Source organism: Triturus cristatus, chromosome 2_2 (genome assembly GCF_964204655.1).
Source record: "Triturus cristatus chromosome 2_2, aTriCri1.1, whole genome shotgun sequence".
Lineage (NCBI taxonomy): Eukaryota > Metazoa > Chordata > Amphibia > Caudata > Salamandridae > Triturus > Triturus cristatus.
Window position 1 is genome coordinate 293,059,688 of NC_140582.1, and position 26,580 is coordinate 293,086,267.

General features: G+C 52.0%; 1 protein-coding gene across 1 annotated transcript in view; it reads right to left on the reverse strand.

Moving 5' to 3' along the window:
- IFT74 (intraflagellar transport 74) overlaps positions 1-26,580 on the reverse strand; it is a 508,298-nt gene that overhangs the window by 383,500 nt on the left and 98,218 nt on the right. The window lies entirely within an intron of this gene.

Here is a 26,580-nt window from a genome sequence, read left to right on the forward strand (position 1 = left end):
TCCTCATGTGGAGACCCTCAATGCGCAGAGGCTACCCAACAATACCCAGAGGGCAATGGTCGCAGACACCCTACATTCAAAAATAAAAAATAAAAATTTGTGAGGGCGTCCACAGAAAGCATCTATGTGGACGTCCCATCGTCCGCGGCAGCCCCCTCCGCCAAGAGGTAACAACGCAGCGGAGCCCAGATATCCGTGGGACGCGACGTTATCGGCAAAAGTTCGGAATATATACTGATCTGGTCTTGGCAGTAGGCAAGATCCCGCCCCCAATCCTTAAACTTCGGGGACCTGCCCCTACCCCATCGACATGCAACCCTTCTTTTAGCAAGCAAAAAGGCAAGCGCAATGAATTTGCAATGTGCAGCTTGTATGGGCTCCATATATCCCAGCAAAGCAAGGAGAGGGGAGGGCTCCATCACTGTGTTAATCATTTTAGAGAGCGCTTCAAACACCTGGCACCAATAGCGGTGTACCGCTTCGCACTCCCACGCTAGGTGAAGAAAATCCGCCCCAGGGGCCTGGCATCTATCGCACCTGTCGCTTTCACGAAGCTGATAGCTGTGCAGTCAGGCAGGGGTGTAATATAATCTGTGGATGTATTTGTAATGTATTATTCTGAATCTACTACTGGAGGAGATGCAAGCAGAATTCCCACTGCTTATCTGTCAGCGGGGCCTGCAGCTCCAAGTCCCACTTTCCCCTAGCTGCCAACTGCGGCGCGGTTGTTAAAGAGTGCACCGATTTGTATATTTTAGAGACTAACTTGGCCGGGGCGTCGTCCTGAAGGATGCGCTGCAACGGTGCCATATGCGGAGGCTCCTGCGGAAAGCTGGGTGTAAGCACCCTTATCCCCTGTCGAAGCCGGAGGTACAGAAAAACGTCAAGGGGAGAAGGCTGTATGCCTGCATATAGGTGGTCCATGGATCGAAATGTGCCATTGTGGTACAAGTCTCCCCACGTCGAAACGTGGATAGCATGAAGTAGTTTCCGAAAACCCGCTTCCTGCAGCAGGGGCATACTAGGATGGTAAGCAAGAGCGGCGCGTACAACAAGTCAAACCCCAACGTGGCCGTCAGTTGGTTCCATGCAGTCACCGTACTAATCACCGTCGTGGGCGTTTTATCTCTTCCCTGCACAGGGATATACAGTGCGCCTTCTATAGGGATCGGGTGTGCCAGCCAGTGCTCGGCGGCCAGTTGGGGCATGTATCTAGGTTGCCGCATCCAGAAATAAGCGTAATGCGCTTGGGCTGCACGATAGTACAGCTCGAAATCAGGGATGCCAAAACCGCCTTGATTGTACGGCTTAATGAGGATCTCCCACTTGAGCCGGGGCGACTTACCGCCCCAAACTAGTCTAATGAGCTCTGTGCGTAGCTGCCGGAAAAAGAAGGTGCCCGGGTAAAAGGGAATATTCAGGAAGAGATACAGCAACTGCGGCAATATCACCATTTTAATCAACGATGATCTGCCAGCCATGGAGAGGGGCAGAGTGATCCAACGAGCAATGCTGTCCGTAATGCGGGACATCGCCGTGCCATAATTGGCCCTCAGGAGTTCATCCCTGTTCCTTTCAATGCGTATGCCCAAATATTTAAAGTCCCCTTCACACCAGGCGAGGGGGTAGTCCAAACCGAACCGCCCGGTGGAGGTCGTCAGAGGGAATATACAAGACTTGCTCCAGTTGATCTGGACCCCGGAAATCCTGCCAAATCGGATAAATTCCCATAGAATCGGATTGAGGTTATCCCTAGGGTCGCGGATGTAGAGAGTGATATCATCAGCGTACATAGATATTAATATTTGCCTCTGGAAACATCTCAGCGCACTGTCTTTGTGGTGTTGCCGCAGTTTTGCAGCCAGAGGCTCCAGGGCTATGGCAAACAGCAACGGTGACAGGGGGCAGCCCCGTCTGGTGCCCCTGGTAACGGGAAATGCAGCAGAAAGCTGGCCGTTCACCAGTAGTTTGGCGCTAGGAGCGGTGTATAATAGCTTTATCCAAGAGATAAATATGCCTGGGAACCCCATGCGTTCCAGCACTTGGAATACATAATCCCATTCCAGGGAGTCAAAAGCCTTCGTGGCATCAAGGAAAACGGCGGCCATTGGCAGGTCGTCATGCACTGAATTTAGGATCGAGAAGAACGTGCGCAGGTTATGGGACGTCACCCTTCCGGGCACAAACCCAGCCTGGTCGGGCAATATCAAGTTAGGGAGTAGTAGATTAATACGAGTAGCTATTAGCTTAGCTAGGATTTTCACGTCGCAATTGAGCAACGACAGGGGGCGGTAGGAGTCAACTTTATTCGCCGCTTTCCCGGGTTTAAGGAGTGACGTGATGAGGGCCATACGCATCGAAGGGGGCAGATGTCCCACCTCCAGAGCATCCTCATACACCTCCCGCAAGACCGGTGCCATAAAGTCAATGTAGGTCTTATAAAATTCAATTGGTATCTGTTAGACCTGTCAGCCCTTTGGGTGGTCCCTCCTCATCATTATTTATTTTGTCCCACTTTTGCCTCAAACCCTGTTTGAATTTTTCCTTTTTGGGAACCACCAGACTTTTTCGTGTTGCTGCAGATTCAGGGAGCCATTTTAGCTACCCCTGAAACTTCTGTCTGGGGGCCTGGAGCACAAAATGGTGGCCACCTGTGACATCACGAGCATCCACTGGAACCTACCAGCACCTTCCAGAACATTCCAGAACCCTGTGACAGTTGGAGGCGGTTTAGAATGTTGGGAAGCTAAGACAGAGAGTTGGCAGTTGGAGCTGGCAGTTGGCACCTGACTGGTGAAGAGTGAGCAGCAAAAACCTGAAGGAGGAAGGAGTGAAGCAGCAGGGGTGGAAACTTGTGCCTGGAGTGGGGTCCATAAACCCACCCTTGATACTAGTCCCTACTGACTGAGCCCAGCCTGGAGCCCTGTGTGGGAAGAAGTCAGAAAAACCATCCTAAGGACCTGGACAGCAGGAACAGGCCTTAGAAACAAGAGAACAGCAAGATCCTGACCTGGAAACTGGTTTCCCTGGAGTCCGACGTCGAGTAGCCTGAGACCTGGAGCCCGAGGTGGAGAAGCGGCGCTGACTGGAAAAGCAGACGTCGTACCCGGAGCCGCCGGAGGTCGAGAGAGGGCGCCGTCAGAAGTCGTGAGGAGTACCAGAGGTCGAGGAGGAAGTCACCCGAGGTCGAGTGAGCGGCGTCATCGGAGGAGTGAAGTCCGCCCTCCGGAGTCGTCGGAGACCGAGGTGAAGTGTAACGGAGGTCGGGAGTGAGGATCGCACTCCGGAGTCGCCGGAACCTGTGAGAATCGTGCCGGAGGTCGGGAGTGGAGGTCGCACTCCGGAGTCGCCGGAAACCTGAGGAGAGGAGCACCGGAGGTCGGGAGTGAGGATCGCACTCCGGAGCCGCCGGAAGTCGACATCGAGGCAAGGCCGGCCGACGTCATCGAATCCGAGGTCGCCATCGGACCGGAGCCGCCCGAAGTCGACATCGAGTAAAGACTGCCCGACGCCATCGAATCGGAGGTCGAGATCGAGCCGAGGCCGCCGACATCGAGACCGGAGCCGCCTACCGGCGTCGTCAAAGAACTGACATTGTGCCGAGGCCGCCGACATCGAACTGGAACCGCCTCACGGCGTCGACACGACTCCAGCGGCGTCGGAGCATCAGAAAAAGGGCAGTAAGTGGAGTAGAGGGCGCCTAAGGCCCTGTGGAGACCTGAGAGACTGCTCTAAGGGGCTAGGGAGGTGCTGGAACCAACCTGACTGTGCCAGGGGTGAGCTGGGACTAATCTAGAGAGGTTGTGTGGAGGGAGAGAGCCAAGTTTCTGGTATTCCCCCCTTGATCTACCTCAGTTTAGGCCTCAGCCTTGTCCAAGCCAGGGAGTAGACACCCCCAAGCCTTCCACATCCCCACAAGCTGTGCCTGGGCCAAATCAGCCCTTAGGAATTCAAAAGTGATCTGATTCTATGAGTGTCACTGTCAGCTTTTAAGTATTTATTAGGGGCACTGTATTTATTGTATTTAACCTATTTATTGCTTCACTGTATTTATTGGTCCACAGTATTTATTGATGCACAATATTTATTGGTTTACAGTATTTATTGCCTCAGAATATTTAATTGCCTGTATGTATTGCACCTTTATTTATGCCTTCAGTATTTATGATCACCCCTATTTATTGAATCATTAAGCCAGTATTTATTTGACCTGCACTATCTAAAAAGTTTGTATATTGTGATTGTTATTTATTTTATCCAATCAGCAACTAAGAGAAAAAGAAGATAAAGAAAGATATTTTCATAATTTTTACGGTGTAGAGTCGTTTTTGGAACGGATGCACGCCTGGTTATTGTATGGGTATAACGTATGCTTAGCACGGTGCCTGTTTCCTGACCACTCGAGCCAAGCTACCACAGTGTGTCCGGAAGACCACCACCACCCTTTCAGAGTGGGGGTGTGGTTTTCCAACATAAATTGGTGTTCAGTGGTGGGATAGAGCTGTGCCTACGTATACTCAACAATAACTGTGGGTAGTCCATAGGCCTACACCGGGAGTTTTCTCAAAGCGGCCTTCCTAATTGTGGGTTTTTGTTTTTTCCAAATTTACTCTGGTGGTGGGAGGAGGTATTATTAAAGGTACCCCCCTGCATAGTTACTGCACAAAACCTGTCCTCTAACCTGAGTGGGCGAGATGGAGTTTGTACTAGAAAATCTAGAAACGTACACTGTGGCCCAACTCAGGGAGTTTTGCCAGCGGGAGGGGGTGTACTGTCCCCCAGGAGCAAAGAAGGGTGCACTCCAAACCAGCTTAAGGGCTTGGGGGGAGGCACGCCGAGAAAGCAAGGCTGAGGAGGAGGACAGGGATAGAGAGCCTGACACCGAGGGGGCTGAGATGTACCAACCTGAGGTAGGGAACCTGTCAGCGGGGCCCAGAACCATTTCCAGGAAGGGCAGCAGTGCCTCTAGCGGTGGCTTGTCTGAAGTGGAGTTAACAGACCGGAGGGAGAAAAGACAGCTCACATGGGACTTAGCAAGGCTGGAAAAGGAGAAGGAGGAGCAGAGGATGGCCCATGAATTACGACTGAAAGAAATAGATCTTCAGATCCTGAGAATCGGGGCACAACCTGTTCCTAATGGTGGCAGCCAAACCCAAGAGATCACCAGGGAACCTAAACCATACCTGCCAAAGGACATAGTAGCTAGCTATGGAGTGGGCGACGATATCGCCAAGTGGCTAGCGGCCTATGAGGTCTCGTTGAGGGCCCATGGGGTTCCAGAGAAGTACTGGGGAGGGGGATTGTACAAGTACATGCCTCCAGCTGGTAGGGATGCTTTGTTGGCCCTCGAAGAGGATGAGCAGACCCACTACCCCACCATGAAACTGGCGCTCATAAGGAAGTTTGGACTAACACCCGAAAAGTACAGACAGAAGTTCAGGGGTAGTCACAAACTGGGCACACAGAATTGGGTGGACTTCCTGGACTATGCAAAGAAGGCACTTGAGGGTTGGATTCAGGGCAGTGAAGTGAGGAACTACGAGGGGTTGTTTGACCTAGTACTGAAGGAACACCTGCTCGAGAAATGTTTCCCTGAACTGCGGCAACACCTGGTGGATAGCAAGCTGACCAGTCCCCGGAAGCTTGCTGAGGAGGCGGACATTTGGGCTAGTACCCGGGTGTCCACAAGGGGGACTGGAGGGGATACTCAAAAGGCCGGACAGGGCGCCCCCCAGAAGAAAGAGGGAGGGGAAAAGAAAAAGGAGTTCTCCAAAGGCCCCCAAAATAACTTCCAAGGGAAGGGAACAGGATTCACCCCTAGGGCTAACCCACCCAGAAACCCTAATCCTGGCCAGAGTCAGCAGCCAAGGGTTGTCCATTGCTATGAGTGCGGTGGCGTTGGACACTATAAAGGAGATCCGAAGTGCTTGAAACGACCACCCCCTCCCACTGGAGGAAAGACCCCCGGAGTAGCTAGTGTAGTGCTCGGGGAGGAGATGCCCTTAACTAAGGGAAGGGAGTGGGCGGGTGTCACTTTAGTGTCCCTGGGAGAACGGGAGATGGTTCCCAAGATCCAGGTGCCCGCAAATACCGCAAAGTATGGGCAGTGGGTCACCATCAACGGCCAAAGAGGGGAGGCTCTGAGAGACACAGGAGCCAGTATGACTATGGTGCGTAGCCAACTGGTGTCTCCAGAGCAGGTAATTCCCGATGTACTCCACCCAGCCGCGATGGCTGACGGCAGAACAGGCCACTATCCCGTGGCCGAGGTTCCCTTTGAATGGGGGGGGCGGTTGCAGGTTCACTTCGAGTTGCCGTAAGCCCTGCCGTGCCAGTCGATTGTCTGCTGGGGAATGACATGGAGCACAACGCTTGGAAGGAGGTGGAATACCGGACTCACACCGAGATGCTGGGTACACCTGATTGGGCCTGTGTTAGCACAAGGTCCGCGACTACCCGAAGAGGGAGTTCATTTCGGCTGGAGCCTGGAACAAAGGCCCAGCCAGCTGCCAGTCAAGGGAAGAACCGAGGACAGGAGGAGCCTGCCTCGGCGTCCCCACCCCGTAGGACGGATAGGCCACCGGAGGTGGTGGACCAGGAGTCTGCGGTGGGGGACGTTACCAACCTGGAGGACCTACCCATCCCGGCCGAGTGGCACGTGGAGGGAGGCCCGTCCAGGGAGGAATTCTGCCAGGGCCAGAGGGAGTGCCCTACCCTTGAGGGGCTGAGGCGCCAGGCCGAAGCCCAGGCAGCAGGGAACGTTGAAGGGAACTACAGTGTTTACTGGGAGGATGGCCTCCTCTACAGTGAACCCAAGGCACCCCTACATGGATCGTCACGAGCCTTGGTAGTTCCTCAACGTTATCGAGCCTTCCTTCTGGAGTTGGCTCACGAGATACCATTGGCAGGACACCTGGGGCAAGACAAGACCTTCGCCCGTCTTGTCCCACACTTTTATTGGCCTCAGATGAAAGTGTCGTCCGATACCTACTGCCGGACATGTGTGTCTTGCCAAGCCAGTGGGAAAACAGGGGTGAAGCTGAAAGCTCCCCTGGAACCACTTCCTGTCGTTAGCACCCCCTTTGAAAGGGTGGGCATCGACATTGTGGGTCCGTTAGATCCACCGACTACAGCTGGTCACAGGTTTATCCTGGTTCTGGTGGATCATGCCACACGGTACCCAGAGGCAATACCTCTGAGGACCATAACAGCACCTGTTGTGGCTAGGGCCCTGATGGGAATCTTTACCCGAGTGGGTTTTCCCAAGGAAGTTGTGTCCGACAGGGGGACCAACTTCATGTCAGCGTACATGCGGGCCATGTGGAAGGAGTGTGGAGTGACATACCGGTTCACCACTCCTTACCACCCCCAGACAAATGGTCTGGTGGAGAGGTTTAACAAAACCTTGAAGGGCATGATCAGAAGTCTGCCTGAAAGCCTGCGGAGGAAATGGGACGTCCTCCTACCCTGTTTACTTTTTTCCTACAGGGAAGTGCCACAGAAGGAAGTGGGCTTCAGCCCCTTCGAGCTTCTGTATGGGCACCCTGTACGTGGACCTCTCAACCTGGTGAGAGACGGATGGGAAAGAACTCTCAGAAAGCTTCCCCAGGATGTGGTGAGCTACATGCTGGCCTTCCGGAGCCAAATGGCTAAGTTGTGGAAGCAAGCTTCTGACAACTTGGAAGCCAGCCAAGCAGTGATGAAGGCGTGGTATGACCACAATGCTCACCCGGTGGAGTTGGAGCCTGGCCAGAAGGTGTGGGTGATCGAACCGGGAGAGCTTAGTGCCCTCCAGGATCGCTGGTCAGGACCCTTTGAGGTGTTGGAGAAGAAGGGTAAGGCTACCTACTTGGTGGACCTGAAGACCCCTCGTCAGCCCCTGCGGGTGCTGCATGCCAACCGCCTCAAACCCCACCACGAGAGGCCCGAAGTCATCTTGATGATGGTGACTGACGGAGGAGAGGACGTGGAAAGCGAGCCTCTCCCTGATCTGTTTGCGTCTCAAGAGAAGGATGGGTCGGTGGAGGGAGTGATTCTCTCCCCATCTCTAACTCCTGAACAGCAGGAGGACTGTCGCCAGGTCCTGGGGCAGTACTCTTCGTTGTTCTCCCTTGTCCCGGGTAGGACTCACCTGTGCGTCCATGACGTGGACACAGGAGACAGCCCACCTGTGAAGTCCAAGATCTACCGGATGTCAGACAAGGTGAAAGCCAGCATTCATAGTGAAGTCACTAAGATGCTGGAGCTAGGAGTGATCGAACCTTCTAGCAGCCCCTGGTCCAGTCCGGTGGTGTTAGTACCAAAAGCTGCACCACCGGGTGCCCAACCAGAACTGAGGTTCTGTGTGGACTATCGGGGACTGAATTCAGTGACCAAAACTGATGCTCATCCGATCCCTAGGGCGGATGAATTGATTGACCGGCTGGGAGCTGCCCAATATCTAAGTACCTTTGACCTTACTTCTGGGTACTGGCAGATCTCTTTGACTGATGGAGCAAGGGAAAGGTCAGCCTTCTCCACGCCCAATGGCCACTACCAGTTCTGTGTGATGCCCTTTGGGCTCAAGAACGCACCTGCCACGTTTCAGCGCCTGGTAAACCAGATCCTCACCGGAATGGAGAGTTTCTCTGCTGCTTATCTGGATGACATAGCCGTCTTCAGTAACAGCTGGGAGGATCACTTGCGTCACCTGCAAGCTGTTCTCCAGGCCCTGAGACAAGCTGGATTGACGATCAAGGCCAGCAAGTGCCAGGTCGGGCAGGGGTCGGTAGTGTACCTTGGACACTTGGTGGGTAGGGGAGCGGTGCAACCCCTCCAGGCGAAGATCGAGGCCATCATGGCCTGGGAACCCCCCAAGACACAGACTGAGGTCCGAGCATTTTTGGGCCTCACAGGATACTACCGCCGCTTCGTGAAGGGGTACGGTACCATCGTAGCCCCCCTCACGGAGCTCACGTCCAAGAAACAACCTCGACGGGTAGTCTGGACGGAGGCTTGTCAGCAAGCCTTTGAGAAATTGAAGAAAGCCATGTGCGAGGCCCCGGTCTTAAGGGCCCCAGACTTTTCCAAGGAGTTCATTGTCCAGACAGATGCATCAGAACATGGCATTGGGGCAGTGTTATCGCAACTCAACGAAGAGGGTCTGGATCAACCCGTGGTCTTCCTATCCCGGAGACTACTTCCCAGGGAACAGAAGTGGAGTGCAATAGAGCGTGAAGCCTTTGCAGTGGTATGGGCTCTGAAGAAGTTGCGGCCATACCTGTTTGGCTCTCACTTCCTAGTTCAGACCGACCACAGGCCCCTTCGTTGGCTGATGCAAATGAAGGGGGAGAATCCCAAGTTGTTGAGGTGGTCTATTTCCCTACAGGGAATGGACTTTCAGGTGGAACATCGGCCTGGAGTGGACCACGCCAATGCAGACGGTCTCTCAAGGTATTTCCGCCTTAGTGATGAGAACTCCCAAGGGGTTGGGTAGCTCTCCCCACTTTCAGCTGGGGGGGGACGCGTGTTAGACCTGTCAGCCCTTTGGGTGGTCCCTCCTCATCATTATTTATTTTGTCCCACTTTTGCCTCAAACCCTGTTTGAATTTTTCCTTTTTGGGAACCACCAGACTTTTTCGTGTTGCTGCAGATTCAGGGAGCCATTTTAGCTACCCCTGAAACTTCTGTCTGGGGGCCTGGAGCACAAAATGGTGGCCACCTGTGACATCACCAGCATCCACTGGAACCTACCAGCACCTTCCAGAACATTCCAGAACCCTGTGACAGTTGGAGGCGGTTTAGAATGTTGGGAAGCTAAGACAGAGAGTTGGCAGTTGGAGCTGGCAGTTGGCACCTGACTGGTGAAGAGTGAGCAGCAAAAACCTGAAGGAGGAAGGAGTGAAGCAGCAGGGGTGGAAACTTGTGCCTGGAGTGGGGTCCATAAACCCACCCTTGATACTAGTCCCTACTGACTGAGCCCAGCCTGGAGCCCTGTGTGGGAAGAAGTCAGAAAAACCATCCTAAGGACCTGGACAGCAGGAACAGGCCTTAGAAACAAGAGAACAGCAAGATCCTGACCTGGAAACTGGTTTCCCTGGAGTCCGACGTCGAGTAGCCTGAGACCTGGAGCCCGAGGTGGAGAAGCGGCGCTGACTGGAAAAGCAGACGTCGTACCCGGAGCCGCCGGAGGTCGAGAGAGGGCGCCGTCAGAGGTCGTGAGGAGTACCAGAGGTCGAGGAGGAAGTCACCCGAGGTCGAGTGAGCGGCGTCATCGGAGGAGTGAAGTCCGCCCTCCGGAGTCGTCGGAGACCGAGGTGAAGTGTAACGGAGGTCGGGAGTGAGGATCGCACTCCGGAGTCGCCGGAACCTGTGAGAATCGTGCCGGAGGTCGGGAGTGGAGGTCGCACTCCGGAGTCGCCGAAAACCTGAGGAGAGGAGCACCGGAGGTCGGGAGTGAGGATCGCACTCCGGAGCCGCCGGAAGTCGACATCGAGGCAAGGCCGGCCGACGTCATCGAATCCGAGGTCGCCATCGGACCGGAGCCGCCCGAAGTCGACATCGAGTAAAGACTGCCCGACGCCATCGAATCGGAGGTCGAGATCGAGCCGAGGCCGCCGACATCGAGACCGGAGCCGCCTACCGTCGTCGTCAAAGAACTGACATTGTGCCGAGGCCGCCGACATCGAACTGGAACCGCCTCACGGCGTCGACACGACTCCAGCGGCGTCGGAGCATCAGAAAAAGGGCAGTAAGTTGAGTAGAGGGCGCCTAAGGCCCTGTGGAGACCTGAGAGACTGCTCTAAGGGGCTAGGGAGGTGCTGGAACCAACCTGACTGTGCCAGGGGTGAGCTGGGACTAATCTAGAGAGTTTGTGTGGAGGGAGAGAGCCAAGTTTCTGGTATTCCCCCCTTGATCTACCTCAGTTTAGGCCTCAGCCTTGTCCAAGCCAGGGAGTAGACACCCCCAAGCCTTCCACATCCCCACAAGCTGTGCCTGGGCCAAATCAGCCCTTAGGAATTCAAAAGTGATCTGATTCTATGAGTGTCACTGTCAGCTTTTAAGTATTTATTAGGGGCACTGTATTTATTGTATTTAACCTATTTATTGCTTCACTGTATTTATTGGTCCACAGTATTTATTGATGCACAATATTTATTGGTTTACAGTATTTATTGCCTCAGAATATTTAATTGCCTGTATGTATTGCACCTTTATTTATGCCTTCAGTATTTATGATCACCCCTATTTATTGAATCATTAAGCCAGTATTTATTTGACCTGCACTATCTAAAAAGTTTGTATATTGTGATTGTTATTTATTTTATCCAATCAGCAACTAAGAGAAAAAGAAGATAAAGAAAGATATTTTCATAATTTTTACGGTGTAGAGTCGTTTTTGGAACGGATGCACGCCTGGTTATTGTATGGGTATAACGTATGCTTAGCACGGTGCCTGTTTCCTGACCACTCGAGCCAAGCTACCACAGTGTGTCCGGAAGACCACCACCACCCTTTCAGAGTGGGGGTGTGGTTTTCCAACAGTATCCCATCTAGCCCGGCGGCCTTACCCGACCGCATGTGCATAATAGCCTCCCGTACCTCGTCTAATTCAAAAGGGGAGCTCAGAAATTCCCTTTGCGCAACGCTAAGCCAACCCAGGGACACATCCTCTAGGTATTCCTGCAAGTGCAGCTCCCCGGCTCTAGTCGACGTATACAGTTCGTGATAATGCGCCACAAACGCGTTAAGGATTTGCGCGGTGTCTCTGTATAGTGTCCCGTCCTCCCCTTCAAGCTCTACGATAGTGTTAGTAGGCCGCATCAACCTCATCGTTGCTGCCAGGGCTTTCCCCGGCCTCTCGCCCTCGCCATAACTGCGGGCGATCCAGTGGTTGCCTCGAAATTTTGACTCCCTAGCGGCTTCGGTCGTATACTCTGTGACCTTGTCACGAATACACGCAAGCGTAGCAGCGTCAGGGTTGTCCGCCAATGACGTCTCAAGTGCCTTAAGATCAGTTTCCAGGGTACGTAGCCGCGCCAGTATACTCTCCAGTACCCCCGACCCCTTGGCTATGCACACGCCCCGCAAGGTCACTTTAAATGCATCCCAAAGAGTATCAACATCCTTCACAGAGTCCTTGTTACGCTGAAAGAAGTCTAAACATTCTTCCCGCAGCTCCTCCTGAAAAGAAGCATCTAACAACATCATGGGCTGCAGGCGCCAAGCCGTCAGTGGGGGGCCGAGGTCCGCAGCCCTCAAGGTAACGCGTACTGGCGAATGATCAGAAAAGGTTCTTGGGAGATGGTGGGCCCGAACCAGCGCCGCGTGAAACCGTGGGGCCAGGAAGACGTAGTCAAGCCGTGCCCAAGATCGCGCATGCGCCGTGAAGTGTGTACCTTCCTGCACAGCGGCGTGAAGGTGTCTCCATGTGTCAATCAATCGATGCTCCTCTATTATCTCTAAGAGCGCCCTACGGGATTTGGTATAATGATGTGGGGCCGGGTGGGACCTATCCAATGGTGGATCGAGCGTGGTGTTGAAATCTCCCCCCCAGATAAGGTGTTGTGGGCCTACGCCTATTATGAGTGCTCCAAGGTCTGCGAAGAAATGCGGGTCGTCTATGTTGGGGCCATAACAACAAACCAGGGCAACTGCCATATGCCCAAGTCTACCCCACATCAGACAGTACCTGCCATGGGTATCGCTCTTACTGCCAGCCAGAACAAAGGGAGTCCCCTTTTTAACCAGTATTGCAACACCTCGGGAGTATGATGAATAGGAGGAAAATGCCGTGTATTTCGCCCATCTACCGGCAAAGGTAGGAGTAGCCTGCGCCTTAAAGTGGGTCTCCTGGATAAAGGCTATGTGTATTGCATGGCGGTCCAGATAAGAGAGGATTTGTCTCCGTTTCCTAGGGTCCCCCAGGCCTCTAACGTTCCATGTAAGTATGTTTAAGTCAGTGTCTCCCATAGGCAGAGGGAGGATAAGGAGAAATGCAGCACACAGGCGAAAGGCCTACGAACTCATTACCTGTAACGGTCATGCGCGACACCCGCCTCACCCCTACCGCGCAGAGGCAACGCATTTTGTGTCGCACAACAATACCAAGGATGAAGCCGCACATCCCGTCAGTGATTGTGTGTACTACAGGCCCCACGAGGGGACCGCCTCGCAACCCTTCAGCATAAAACCCTGTCAACTCTGTGAATAGCATTCTAGTGATATCAGCTGCGCCCAACATTGTCACAACATATACAAATAACTCTGCCCCCCCACCCTTCCCCTCAGGTACCCCCAGCATGCAGCATGAGCCATTTATAATCACAATTCCATCTGATGTTGCAACATTGACAAACCCGTAGAATACGGAAAAAGGAACTCTTCCCATCCACCCATAACTAGTGCTCCGGCAGATCCCCCCCTCCCCAATACCCGGAGTCATATCCTTGGGGGAAGCAAGCTGCCCAGCGCGTACACCCAGCATTACAGAAACATAAGGGGTCAGAACACCTCCGCCACCCAGGCCATACTTCCCCTCGCCATAGCCGTTATGCACGTCCAGGGCAGCAAGGGACCCCGCAACTAGTCTTGGAGTAGCTACGCCAGCCCCCTCCCAGCAGGCACCGAAGAGCAATAAGGCTATCCCAGTCTGCACTGTGACCCAAACCTGAGCTGCAAGCCGAGCACACCTCACTGACCCTCGATACAATCCAGCAAATAGTGCCCGTATCATAAACCCCAGGCAAATTACTATGTTCCTTATGAGCAATGAGACATCAGAACCTTGAATGGAAATGGAAGATACCAAAGGTGTCACGGAACCCCCTACCCCACCCCCAACCCACTGAAGCAGCCCCAACTTGCCAGAAATCTCCTCCCACCCCCCTCCCGAAAGTGCCACCAAACAGCTCAACAGGAGCAACGAAGTCAGGTTGTTCATTGGGGTACACCCTATGGGGGTCATCCAGGGGACACACATATCCACCCTCCACGCCCTACTCCCCAACACAGCCACGGGAAGGGGGGAGGGTGGTGCCTGGAATACATTACCAACCACCGTCCGATACCCGACCAGGGCAATCACGTTCAGCCTCGGCGCCGTCACTCAAATGGGCTCGTGTAGTGGGCCTCTAGTAAAGCGGCCGCCGAACCGCCCCCATGCCCGGAGGCCCAGCCACAGAAACCAGCAGGTTAGCAGTCACTGTTCATCCTCATTTTCAGGTCCATCCTCCGCTCGTTGCTCAGCCCGTACATTCCTCAGCGCTTTCAAAAAATCGTCCACTTGCTGCGGGTTCGTAAAGAAGTGTTGCTTAGCTTGATGGGTGACTCTCAACTTCGCCGGATACAGCAACGCGTAGTCAATTTGAAGGGCACAGAGTTTTTTCTTAACCTCAAGGAATTTACGCCACTGTTCTTGGTCGACAGGCGTGAAATCTGGATAAACGGTAAAGCGGACACCCTCACATGTTAGGTTTTGATTCATGCGAGCGGCCCGCAGCGCAGCATCTCGATCACGGTAGTTTAAAAGCCGTGCAATGATGGGCCTAGGTGGAGCCCCGGGTCTGGGCCGCGGCCCCAGTGAGCGGTGCGCTCTCTCGACGATGAATTGTTTAGAGAACTTTTCCGATCCAATGGAGGCCAGAAGGATCTTCTCCACGTATTCTTCCATGCGTCCAGTGTTGGTGGACTCCGGCACACCCACCACGCGAATGTTATTCCGCCGGCTGCGAGCCTCCAACTCCTCATTCTTAGCAGCGATAACTCTTAGGACATTGTCCATTCTCGAAAGTTGCGTAGTATGCGAGGCTGAGGTGTCATCATTATCCGAGATCCGTCTCTCTGCTTCAGTTATACGTTCCTCATGTACATCTATTTTCTGCGCAATAGCATCCATTCGTGATGAAAGGCGATCTACCTTGTCAACTATGGTAGCAAAGCCTTGCCTCATTTCCTGCATCAGCTGTTGTAGGTCCGACGGTGGAGAGCCCGAGCTCGCGTCAGCTGCCGGTGGGCTGTGCGAGCCCCCTGCCTCCTGCGCACCTCGCTGTCCCTTCTTAGCCGCTGGGGCATCAAATGAAAGCTTAGGCTGCCTACTGTCCTGTTTACCCATCGTGGGCCTTCTGTAGGAGACTAGAGGTAATTATGAAGGGGGGAGGAAGCCCGCAGTCCACTCAGGCAGGGCAATAGCAAGAGTTCCCAGGCGCAACCCAGCACGGCCACAAGCCGCCGGCGACCGCACATAGAAAGGTCCAAGCCGCTACACGGAGGTAGGGACCGGCAGAGAGGAAGTCATCTATCCCCGCCGTCCCCAGAGAAGTGCCGGCCGCCACGGCAAATATGGCCACGCATGCAGTGCTCGTCCGCTTTCGGCGCACCGCGGTGCGCTAGGAATGCCTCCGGGGGAACGGCCGGGCGACCAGGCGACGAAGTGTGCACCACCCTCAAGGATCTGCAATAGCCTGTCACGCTCCAGGCCAACGAATCAGTGTCATCCCTCTCCCGGCAGCAGCAGAGAGAATAGGGCTAGGATGTAGGCGCAGGGAACGGGATGTCCTCCACAGGAGCTGCGGAGTGACGAGGCGCGCCGAAGCGCCCTCCAGGGCACGTCCTCCAGGTGCCGAATGTGCCCGCACACTCAGGTCTGTGCCCCGGCGCCACAACCACGGCCCCCAGCACTCCAGAACTGAAATCCTCGAAGTAGCATCGCCGTCACCCGTCCACCGCACTCCGCCACAGTGCCACCAATGTAGAGGTCCACAGCGCACCCAGCCTGAAATCACGGGGATCGGGGGGTCCGGGCTGACCATAGTACAACGTCTACCTTATGCCAGACAGGCATGCACAGCAGCGACCAAAGCAGCAGCAGGGCTCCGGACATCCAGCGGCCGCCCGATTCATATGTGCGATCCAGCGGGGGGAGGGGGAGCCGGGCACCACGCTAACGACCAACTCTGATATGCCCTCCAGGCCCTGGGTGCAGCGCAGCGAGGCGGGGCAAAAACCCCTCTCCAGTAGCAACGCTCACCCCGGGTTCCAGTTCTCTCCGATCCTCGGTTGCCAGCAATACACAGGCACCCCAGGGGGAATGCCAGGCTCAGGCCGTGACCCACATCTGTGCGGTACCTTCCGCTCGCCGCCGTCACCTAGCCTCCGCAGCACCGGGGGCACCGCACCATCGATCCTCAATCCAGGGCCCACCTGCCTCGTGGTGCGCCCCGGCTTAGCGTAGCTCAGCGGCCCGGCCTCACGCTCCGCCCCTCATCAGCCCAATGTCCGGTAAATCTCGCGCCGCCTCTAGCTCCGTCCCGGCAGGGCGCACTGCTTCCAAACTTGCACCGAAGCTGTAGGATAAGGTCAGCAACATCCGTAGTCGATTTTCGTCGGGAAGGCAGGCAGGTCAGAAGGATAAATGGAGGATCAAAATCCTCCATTTATCCTTCTGACCTGCCTGCCTTCCCTAATCATTTTAAATGTGGCTTGCTTAGTCATACCCAAGAACAACTTACTTCTTCTTTTAAACGTGTACCTGTTACTGGACAGTTACAAGTGACAGTTGTATTTTGCCCTAGCACTTCTCAAATGGGAATATATATCTATATCTATCTATCTATCTCTCTCTATATATATATCCACGCTCCGAACACCAACACGAGCTGCAAGCTCCAACTCTCACCTCCAGCCTTGACAGAGAAGATGGACTTCGAAACGCATCAGCAGTAATGGTGACATGGCTGTAAAAGAGATCAGGGGGCTGGCGCCTTCCGTACCTAATAAAGGAGTTGAAGCTTGTAGCTCGTGTTGGTGTTCGAGTGCCTCTCACAGCAGCAATAACCCGGAGCATGGATCTGGATCTGGATCTGGATCTGGATCGATCTCTCGACCTCTCTCTCTCTCTCTATATATATATAATTTCCATTTTAGAAAAGCACTGTAAGAACACTTACTTGAGTAGTACTAAAGCGGAGATGGTGAAGCATGAAGTGATAATGTAATTTATTAGTAAGTCATTTATAAGAATAAATGTGCCAGAAAAAAAAAAATGGGCATTGTCCTTAGAGATAAAATCTGCACAGAAGTATATTGTAAAGGCATGGGTTAACATTCACTGGGTGATTCTGCAAACTGCTATGTTTGATGGATGTAGCAGCAGCATTTCAATTCATCTAGGAAAGATAGATTTTTACCTACTTTTCATTAACTTTACTGTAAAAGCTTGTAAGCTTGTAATCAGGACACAAGCCTCATAAAACATTTTGATATAAGAGTGTGAGACGAGGTTGCTTTGAAACGTATGACTGTGATCTCTGTGGCTATTATTCATATAGTTGTACGTGTGTGTTTATTGAGGAGGCATTATCACTTGTGTGTGAAAATGTTTGATGCTTCTATGCACACAGAAGGAAGACACAGCTCTGGTATATAACCCTGAAGAAGCAGAGGAACATGGGTAACACCTAAAATTCCACATCATGTAACAAACTATTCACTAGCAGAGGTGTACAGTACTCTTTAAGGAAACTTTACATTATCATTAGGTACATTGGCCAAGTAGACAGCTTAACACTGCAAATGTTGATGTGTTAGAAAAAAAACACCTAGGCACAACTCATGATGCAATGTCCAGAAAACAATGAGAATTTAATTTCCAGAATACTATCAGACTCACAAAGTAATAATTGCCTCCGCCCAACGGTTTAACATAGAAGAAGGTTTCCAATCAGCATCAGGATCTCATAACACGTAATTATTCTATTTGAAGCATATTGTACCGTAAACCTTTTCAAAAGGACGGTCTATATGTCAACATTGCAATTTTCAACTAAACAAAGTCGTGGTTGCGGGTACTTGTGGGAAGACGATGCCCAGCAAAGTCTTGATGTACTCAGATGTGATACATGGATAATCACAATAAAGATGCTGAAGGTGACAAAAAAGCCTCTGGTGGGAACAGACACTGACAGGAGCTGAAGCACGATGCTAATACTTTGAATCAATGGGGCAGGTTTCCCTGCCATTTTTGGTGGGTGTAGTACAGTTCTGAATTAGTCACAGATGTAAGAAACGTCAGCAAGGACACCCAGATCTACAATGTGCTCTTGGTCAGACACATTGGCTTTGCTCATGATATGCTTTTTTGTTTTAAATCTTCCATATATTCTTTTAGTTCAGACCCCTGAAGAACCAGAACAAAGTTCACTGCACTCTCATTTCTGGCTGAGCGAACACCAATGGGCCATCATTACTCGCTTTCCTTCTAGGAGGACCTTCAGCTTGAAGAAAGTGGCCACATCCTTAATCTTGTCACTTTAGTACCCAATACATTGAAAAATATGGCCTTCGGACAAACTGCAAGAAAGCCTCACTTTCTAAAGCAATATAGGAGTAAATGGGTTAGTTCTCTGGGGTTTATTGACACTCTCTTCAGTAAATACAATCATTACAAATTGAATTTGTTACAAGTCATTTTGAAGGGCTTCTTTGGTTGTTTTCCTTCTGTTCAGAAAACACATCCAGTGTGAGAGGTTAATACCGTTCTAAATACATTGATTTACAAGTCTTCTGAATACGTCATACAGTCGTACCAAACCAGTGACAAGGAAATGTGTTATTGCGCTGGCTGTAATAACAACATTGATCAAAGGCTGTCTTAGATGAGGAGTCCTTTATTGATTTCAAGAAGTAAGAGAAGCCTGATCTTTAAAACAAGGTTTTCTGACATTCCCTAAATCCTTTCAACAAAAAATTAACTATTCAAAACGTTCTTATTCTTGCAACTCAAGTAAAAGAGTTACATGGATCATGGAAGTTTGCTTTTATGCTCAGCCATTAAATGGCAAATCTGCCCGTACAGCACTCGAAGGGAAGGGAAGGAACCTATCAATGGGCTGCTCCTGGGGCTTCTCCAAGTATTTTCTGTGACCTCAGTGCATTAAATGCCACCCTTATAGCTAGCTATCAAATCAGTTTCATGTCAGCTAAATTTGACACTGTACTTACTGGTTTCACCTTTTCACAATACCTCTTGCTTTGTAATCACCACAATAACTACTGCACTTTTACACACTCGAGTAAGACACGGATGTATTCTTGCTCCGACATTATTCAACATTTATCTAAATGGGATATGTCAATCCCTCATCAATTTTACTTTCTATGTGCCAATACTACTTTTCGCAGATGATCAGGTAATCCTAGCACACACAGAAAACTCAATTCAACGTTTATTCTCAATCTTTAAGCACTTTTTTGCTGTAATAAGAAACCTAACCATCAATATGGAAAAAAACAAGTTGATGATTTTTAACCCTAAAGTAAAGCTCACCTCCACTTTTAAAATATATGACAAACCTCTTGAAAGAGTATGTTTTTATGGGTATTTGGTATTTGTCTTGATGACCACCTTAACAACTAGTAAACACTGGCACTTTCCCCCCCTCATTTAGAAACGTATGCTTGGAAGTGGTATAGACAGTTATTTTCACAAATGAATATGAAAGCATACAGAGACTCCCAGTTTCTACTGGTTAATTTTCCAGGCAGAAAAACATGCAGGTGATGGGTTGATCATATCACTCGAAAGGAGGGGAAAATCAGCATCACTGAGGGGTAGGCTTAGGCTATATTTTCCCTGGGGGTATATTTCTGTTACATAACTTTGCCAAAAGAACGTTTTTTTCTTAAAACATAAAAAACAGAGAAAAGGCAGCTATGGACACCCTGCTCCCTCCAAACCCTGGTATAGCTTCCTTGTGTGATAAAAATACACAGAAATACAAGTAAATACATTTTGTTTAACCCCTTCCCTGCTAGGCCTTTCCCTCCAACTGTGCTAAGCCTTTCTTTGGCTATTTGGGGTAGTTCACGCTAAGGCCCCTGTGATTTTTTCAGCTAAATTTAAGGTTAGCAAGGGATTCTGGGTAGGAAAACGTTGGGAGGCCCACGCAAGCCAATCTCGCTGGACTCCCCCGGATGTCTATGTTTCAGAAATATGTGGGTTTGGTAGGTTTCCCAAGATGGCCGCCGAACCCAGGGCCAAAAACCAGGTTGTTTTGTGATCGGTAAATTTGATGTCTCCTCAATCCGTTTTGGGCCCTTGCCTGTCTCGGGTACTTGACCCACTCACGCAAGTGAGGTACCATTTTTTTTTTTTTTTTACTTTTTTTTGCACTGATAACACTCAGTGATGTACATTGCTTCGCGCCTACAACCCAGAGGCCGGCTGACATAGCTTCATGAGGTATATTACAGAACCACTTATCCCACATCCCTGAAGCCTGATAGCGCTGTTGTCAAATATGCAATGCATTATGGTCAACCGATATTGTAGCCCTGTACATCATTTCTATAGCAATATTCCCTACGAGAGGTCACAGTTTTCCTATTTAGCATAACTATACAAAACACCCAACTCCCTCCCCTCCCCCGCCCGAGCCTTTAGAGGTATCTATTCAGCAACCCTCCCGTAATTCCAACTCCGATACACCATCTAGCAATGAGGTCACCTTCCAGAGGTCGCCTCCCTTCCTATTATGGTCAGTAATATGTCAGTAATGGCCATAGTGTAATCCCTAATCTTTAAACCCCATCCGCGCAGAAGGTACACCCACTCCGCAATCCCAATATTCACACACACTTGTGAAGTTCATCTTTAGAACTAGCTAGACAGCAGCTCCCCCAGCGTCCACATAGTTATCCGCCCCCAACTCAGTATCCACTGCCGTGCGGTCCCTCTTAAGGTAATCCGCATATAGGCCCCAGAAATTTTTTGGCCTGCTTCGCGGTGAGAGTAATTCGCTAAACGTTTCTGATTGCGTGCAGCAATAAAGCACGTCACGTTCCCACTGTGCCACTGTTGGCAAGGGCCCCCGCATCCAGCACATCGACACCCTGTGCTTTGTTACCAGTAGTCCCATGTCTACAAGCATCCGCGCCGCCTTAGGTAGTCCCTTAGAGTAGCCCAAGAGTGCCACTGCTGGGTCAGGGGTAAGCTCCAGTGTTGCTATTCTTCCTAGCTCCTGACAAATAGCTTCCCAGAATTTGAAGACGCCCGGACAATCCCACGCTAAGTGGTAGAAGTCTGCTGCTGAGTGGCCACATCTATCGCATGACGCCTCATCCCTCAGGCCATACCTATGCAGCCTTTCCGGCGTGTAATAGACTCTATTTATGTATTTAAAGTGGATCAACCTATGCTTGCCGTGTAGTGAAATCCGACGCGTGCCAACGCAACAGTACGACCACATGGCGTCATCTATGACAATATCCAAGTCCCTTTGCCATGCCAATCTGGCCTTGGTGTATTGCTGGGATCTCTGTGACATCGCTATGCTGTACAGTTGGGATATCAACCTGCGAGGGCTTTTGTGTTTAATGAGGTAAGTTAGTTCCAGAATCTCAGGGAGCTCAGCCAGGTCGTCCCCCAACTGCTGTCTCCATGCTCCCCTCACCCTGTGGAACTGGAAGCGTTGCAATTGAGTAGGGGCCTCCGCCATCGCGGCCGCCGCGTCCCAAGTCTTAGCTGTGCCATCTACGAACAGCTCTCCCACCGTGTGGATTCCAAGCTCTCGAAGGGCTCGTATCACTCCTGTATCCCTGCAAGGAGGTAATCACACCGCCCAGTCCAATGGCATTAAAGGTGAATATAATAATGCCCCCGCCGTTTGTTGTAAGAGACAATGCCAAGCATGCCTAGTTGAATTGAGTGAGTCTAAAAAACCCACCCTACGATCCAACGGCTCACATATAATCGCCGGGAGGGGTAGCGGGTCAGCAAACAATCTCTCCAGCTTAAGATATGGAATCGACTCCTCACCGTGTATCCAGCTATGCGCCTGTGCACCCTGCGCCACTCTGTAGTACAGCTCCAGGTCCAGCGCACCCAGACCACCCATATAATAAGGCAACGTCAGCACACGCCAACTAACCCGCGCCTGCCCACCCGCCCATGCTAATCGCAGCAGGGACTTATTGAGCCTAGCAAAAAAGGAGCGCGGTAGTACAATAGGGATATTAGCAAACAAAAATAAGAATCGAGGCAATATCACCATCTTCATGATTGATATTCTACCTACCAATGACAGAGGTAGCCCGATCCAATTCTCCACGTCATCTTCCAGCTTGTCAATGGCCCTACCATAGTTTTCCCGTAATACTATTTCAGAGTCCACATGCAGCTGTATACCGAGGTACCTGACTGGGTTGTCAGACCACTGGAGCGGATATTCCATTTCAAAGATTGTGGTAGACGGGGTCAATGGGAAAGCAATGGACTTGGTCCAATTAACTTAGGCCAGACAGCGCCCCATAGTGCACCAACTCCCGCAGTACCGATGACAGATTATTCTCTGGGTCCTGGACATACAGCTGGGTATCGTCTGCATACGTCGAGACCACAATCTTGTAGGTAGGGCAACTCACTCCCCTCAGGCCATGATACTCCCGAAGCGCGCGCGCTAAAGGCTCCGCAATCAGGGCATATAGGATCGGCGACAGGGGACACCCCTGTCGTGTCCCTCTGGTAATCGGAATCGTATCCGAGACCTGGTCACCGAGTCGTATTCTCGCAGTAGGGCTCCTATAGAGCGCCCCAATCATCTGTAAGAAGACTGGTCTCAGCCCCATTCTGGTCAAAACCTGGCTCATAAAGGCCCATTCAACAGAATCGAACGCCTTCTCCATATCTAGGAAGACCGCAAGTCCTTTAGAGTCCGGCCGAACATGTTGCATAGTGCCAAACACGGTGTGCAAATTATAAGTAAGGTTCCTGCCTGGTACAAACCCCGCCTGCTCCGGGGCTACCAGCTCTGGAGTGAGCAGCGCCAGGCGTGTAGCCAAAACCTTTGCAAATAGCTTGGCATCCACATTAAGCAAGGAGAGTGGCCGATATGAGCTGCACTCCTCAGGGGGTTTTCCTGGTTTGGGGATAGCCACTAGGTTGGCCTCACACATAGACCACGGCATCTGGCCCTTGACACATATATCGTCGAATAACATCGAAATATGCCGGAGCAGCAGGTCTATAAAGGTTTTGTAAAACGTGACCGTGAGGCCATCCGCCCCCGGTGCGCTATTCGCCTTCATGCCAGCCAGAGCGTCTAATATTTCATCTTTCTCTATGGGGAGGGCCAGGAATTCCCTATGCGAGTTAGTTAGGAAGGGCAATGTGATATGATCTAGGTAGTCTCCTATGCTCTCATCCATATCAGTCTGTCTCGAGGCGTAAAGCGTTGCATAGTACGACTTAAAGCGCTCTACTATATCCATTCCTTCAGTTAGCAATTCCCCCCCTTCCGACCTGATCTTAGTGATGTTGGCCTTACCTCTCCGAACCCTCAACATGTTAGCGAGAACGGAGCTGGGTCACTCTCCTTCCCCATACACCCTGGCCGTAGCATACTTCCCCAAATGTTTGACTTCTGCGTCTGCCGCCTCATGATATTCTGCCAACACTTTCTTTAACTCCTCTGCAGTATCGCCCGCTGCCGCCGTCCACTGCCGAGCCTCCAATTCCCCCAGTCTACATTCTAGGGCCGCCAACCGTCGCCGGATATCACAAAGCACCACTGAATGCTTCGCCATAGCCACCCCTCTGATGCAAACCTTAAAGGCTTCCCAGACCGTTTGGAAACTATCCACTGTGCCAGCATTCATTTCAAAATACCCTGTTATCGCCTCCGCTATTTCCTCCCTAAAGAGGGGGTCAATCAGCGAATACGGGGGGAACCGCCATGTAAAGGGCGGAAAAGTCTTCTTTGGCGTAGAGAGGGTCAGCAATATGGAGGAATGGTCCGACAGAGTACGTGGCAGAACCTGGCAAGCTCGTATCTGTGGCAGAAGAGACACTGACGCTAGCCAGTAGTCAATCCGCATGTGAAGGTCGTGATAGGCCGAATAGTGTGTAAAGCCCCCCTCCGTTGGGTTAAGCGTTCTCCAGACATCGGCCAATGCCATACTTGTCAACGCCCTGTCGACTACTTTAACTGCAGCGGCCGGCCCTCTGCCCTGGCCCCCCGATCTGTCTAGACCCGGATGTCTGACCATGTTGAAATCACCGCCCCATAAAATATGAGGTACTCCACAGCCCCTCATTACATTGGTTAGGGATACGTAAAATTCCGGGCAGTCATAGTTTGGTCCATAAACATTAACTAACAGTAGATCGAGGCCTCTGCCCTGACAACGCGTTATCACGAACCTGCCACCTTTGTCTGCTGACACCAAATGCAACTTATAAGCCGATTTAGGGTTTGTCCAAGTCATGACACCTCTAGCATGCGTTGTGAAGCAAGCCGCATGCACATTCCCCAGCACCCCCTTCGCGCGCAGCATGGGGCTCTGATTAGGGAGATGCGTCTCCTGCAGAAAGGCCACATCAATATTATGTCTATTAAGGTAGTGTAGCACCTTGCGCAGCTTCCGGTGATCATTAAGGCCTCTGACGTTCCAGGTCACAACTCTGAAGGAGTCTAACGGACCCCCACGTGTAGCGTCACTCGTCATTACTCTCCTGTCTATACATCTTTACATCACTCAAATAGTGCTTTACATAGTGTTTAGAGTGGATAAGGGACAGAAATGGACCCTGCATGACTAACCTCGGCTCAAAAACAAAACAATACCCATCCCAAACCCCCCACCCACAGCAGACCTCCCACAACTCGGCCATGCCGCTCCCTATCTAGGGACTGCCCACACCTCCCCCTACCCTCCGCCAACAAAATAACTCCTCAATACTGTGGTGTTCACTCGCGGGCGGAGGTCACTCAGTGCTAAGTCTATAAAGGGAAAAACACCCTGCACCGCATCAGAACCTCCGAGCGCCAATATCTAGTCCTTACTCCACCGCCGGGGCACAAGAAAACTCCACATACAGTAATGCTGGACCCAAGCTCTGCTGCCAGGTGCGTCTCTAGTAAACCAGCCAGACTCCATGCTCGGCAGACACCCATCTCACCCACTCAGCCGCCTCAAACTCTCGCAAACTTAGCAGCATATCAACCGCTGCCCGTACCACAGGCCTTCATGATAATGCGTACCCCACAGTCCGCCACCAAAGTCACATAATCCCCCACTTCCATCCCCCACCTCTGGAACCTGGTAACATGAGGGAATAACCACATATATTTCATATTTGCAAACATTAGTCCTGGTGGTCAAGTGAGCTCTCCGCCTCGTTCCCCTGCAGCTGCTTCTCTGGACTTCGCAGCCGTTCTTTGCTCCAGTCGTTTAGCGCCTTTTGCAGTGTCCTGGGATTGAGAAAAATATGAGTTTTCCCTTGCCGATTAACTCTCAACTTGGCAGGATAAAGCATCGCATAGTCCAGTCCCTTATCCCGCATTTGCTTTTTGGCCGGGATGAACTGCCGCCTAGCCTCCTGGACACGAGCCGTAAAATCCGGGTAGAGCGCAATGGTCGACCCCTCGTAAGACAGCGTCTTTTTTTCTCTGGCCGCTCGCAGGGCCGCGTCCCTGTCGCGGTAATTCAGCAGTTTCGCTATAATCGGTCGTGGCCGTGCACCCGGAGGGGGCCTAGGCCCCAAGGACCTGTGCGCTCGTTCCACCACAAACATGGTAGAGAATATTCCTTGACCAAGCAGCTCAACTAGCAACTTCTCCACATAGCACTCCATCCGTCCAGTGGGCGTCGTCTCTGGCAGGCCCGTGATGCGTAGGTTGCAGCGCCGTGAGCGGGCCTCAACGACCTCCATTTTATCCTGCAGCACCTGCATGAGTCGCCCCATCTTCACCCGATCTGCCTCCGACGCAGTTTGCGCTTCCTCCACCTCCACCAGCCGCTGCTCCGTTTGGTCCAATCGCTCCGCGGGCTTGTCCATACGCTCCGCCATCCGATCCATTCGATACGAAAGGGCGTCCATCTTGGCCCCCAAGGAGGTTATGCCATTCTGCAACCCCTTCTCCATGGAGAGCACCAAGCTCCGGATATCTTGTTCTTCCTCCGGCGCGTTGCCAACTGCCCCGTCAGCAGTAGCCTGAGTCTTAGGGCGCTTCTGCTCAAAGGTTAGTTTCGGCTGTGTCCTGTCGGTTTTTGCCCATCGTGAACTTCGCCGCAACGCGGCGCCCCAACCACGGCTGCCACTATACACCAAAGGATTATACGTCGCAGCGGACTGGTAGTAGTACGCAGACTATAGCGAAGGGTACCGAACCTGCGATGCCACGCACTGCGCCGCCACCGAATAATTGCCAGACCCCTTCCTCTGCGACCAAGCCTGACGCCGATGGCCGTGCCAGGCCGCAGAGCGTTACAGCACACACTCTTGCAGGCTCACATTCGCCATCGCACTGGTGTGAGCTAGAATGGCCGCAACAAGCTTCCTCGAGGGTGCTACCTCCAATCACTTTGTCCGTGCAAACTGTGGTGTGCTCCGAACCGACCCCAGGGTGCCCCGCCCGCACTGTGGATGTCGCCGCCTGGGCCCGCCTCGTCTCCTTACTGGACTACACTTGGGGGTCTCTTTACCGCCCACCTAGGGAGAGCTTCGACGAGGTCCTCACGCCACCAAGGCAGCAAGCGCAGCCACTTATCTTATTGTTGCGACGTAGTTCTTCGCGCCCCTCCAGCGTTGCATTTTGGTGGCAG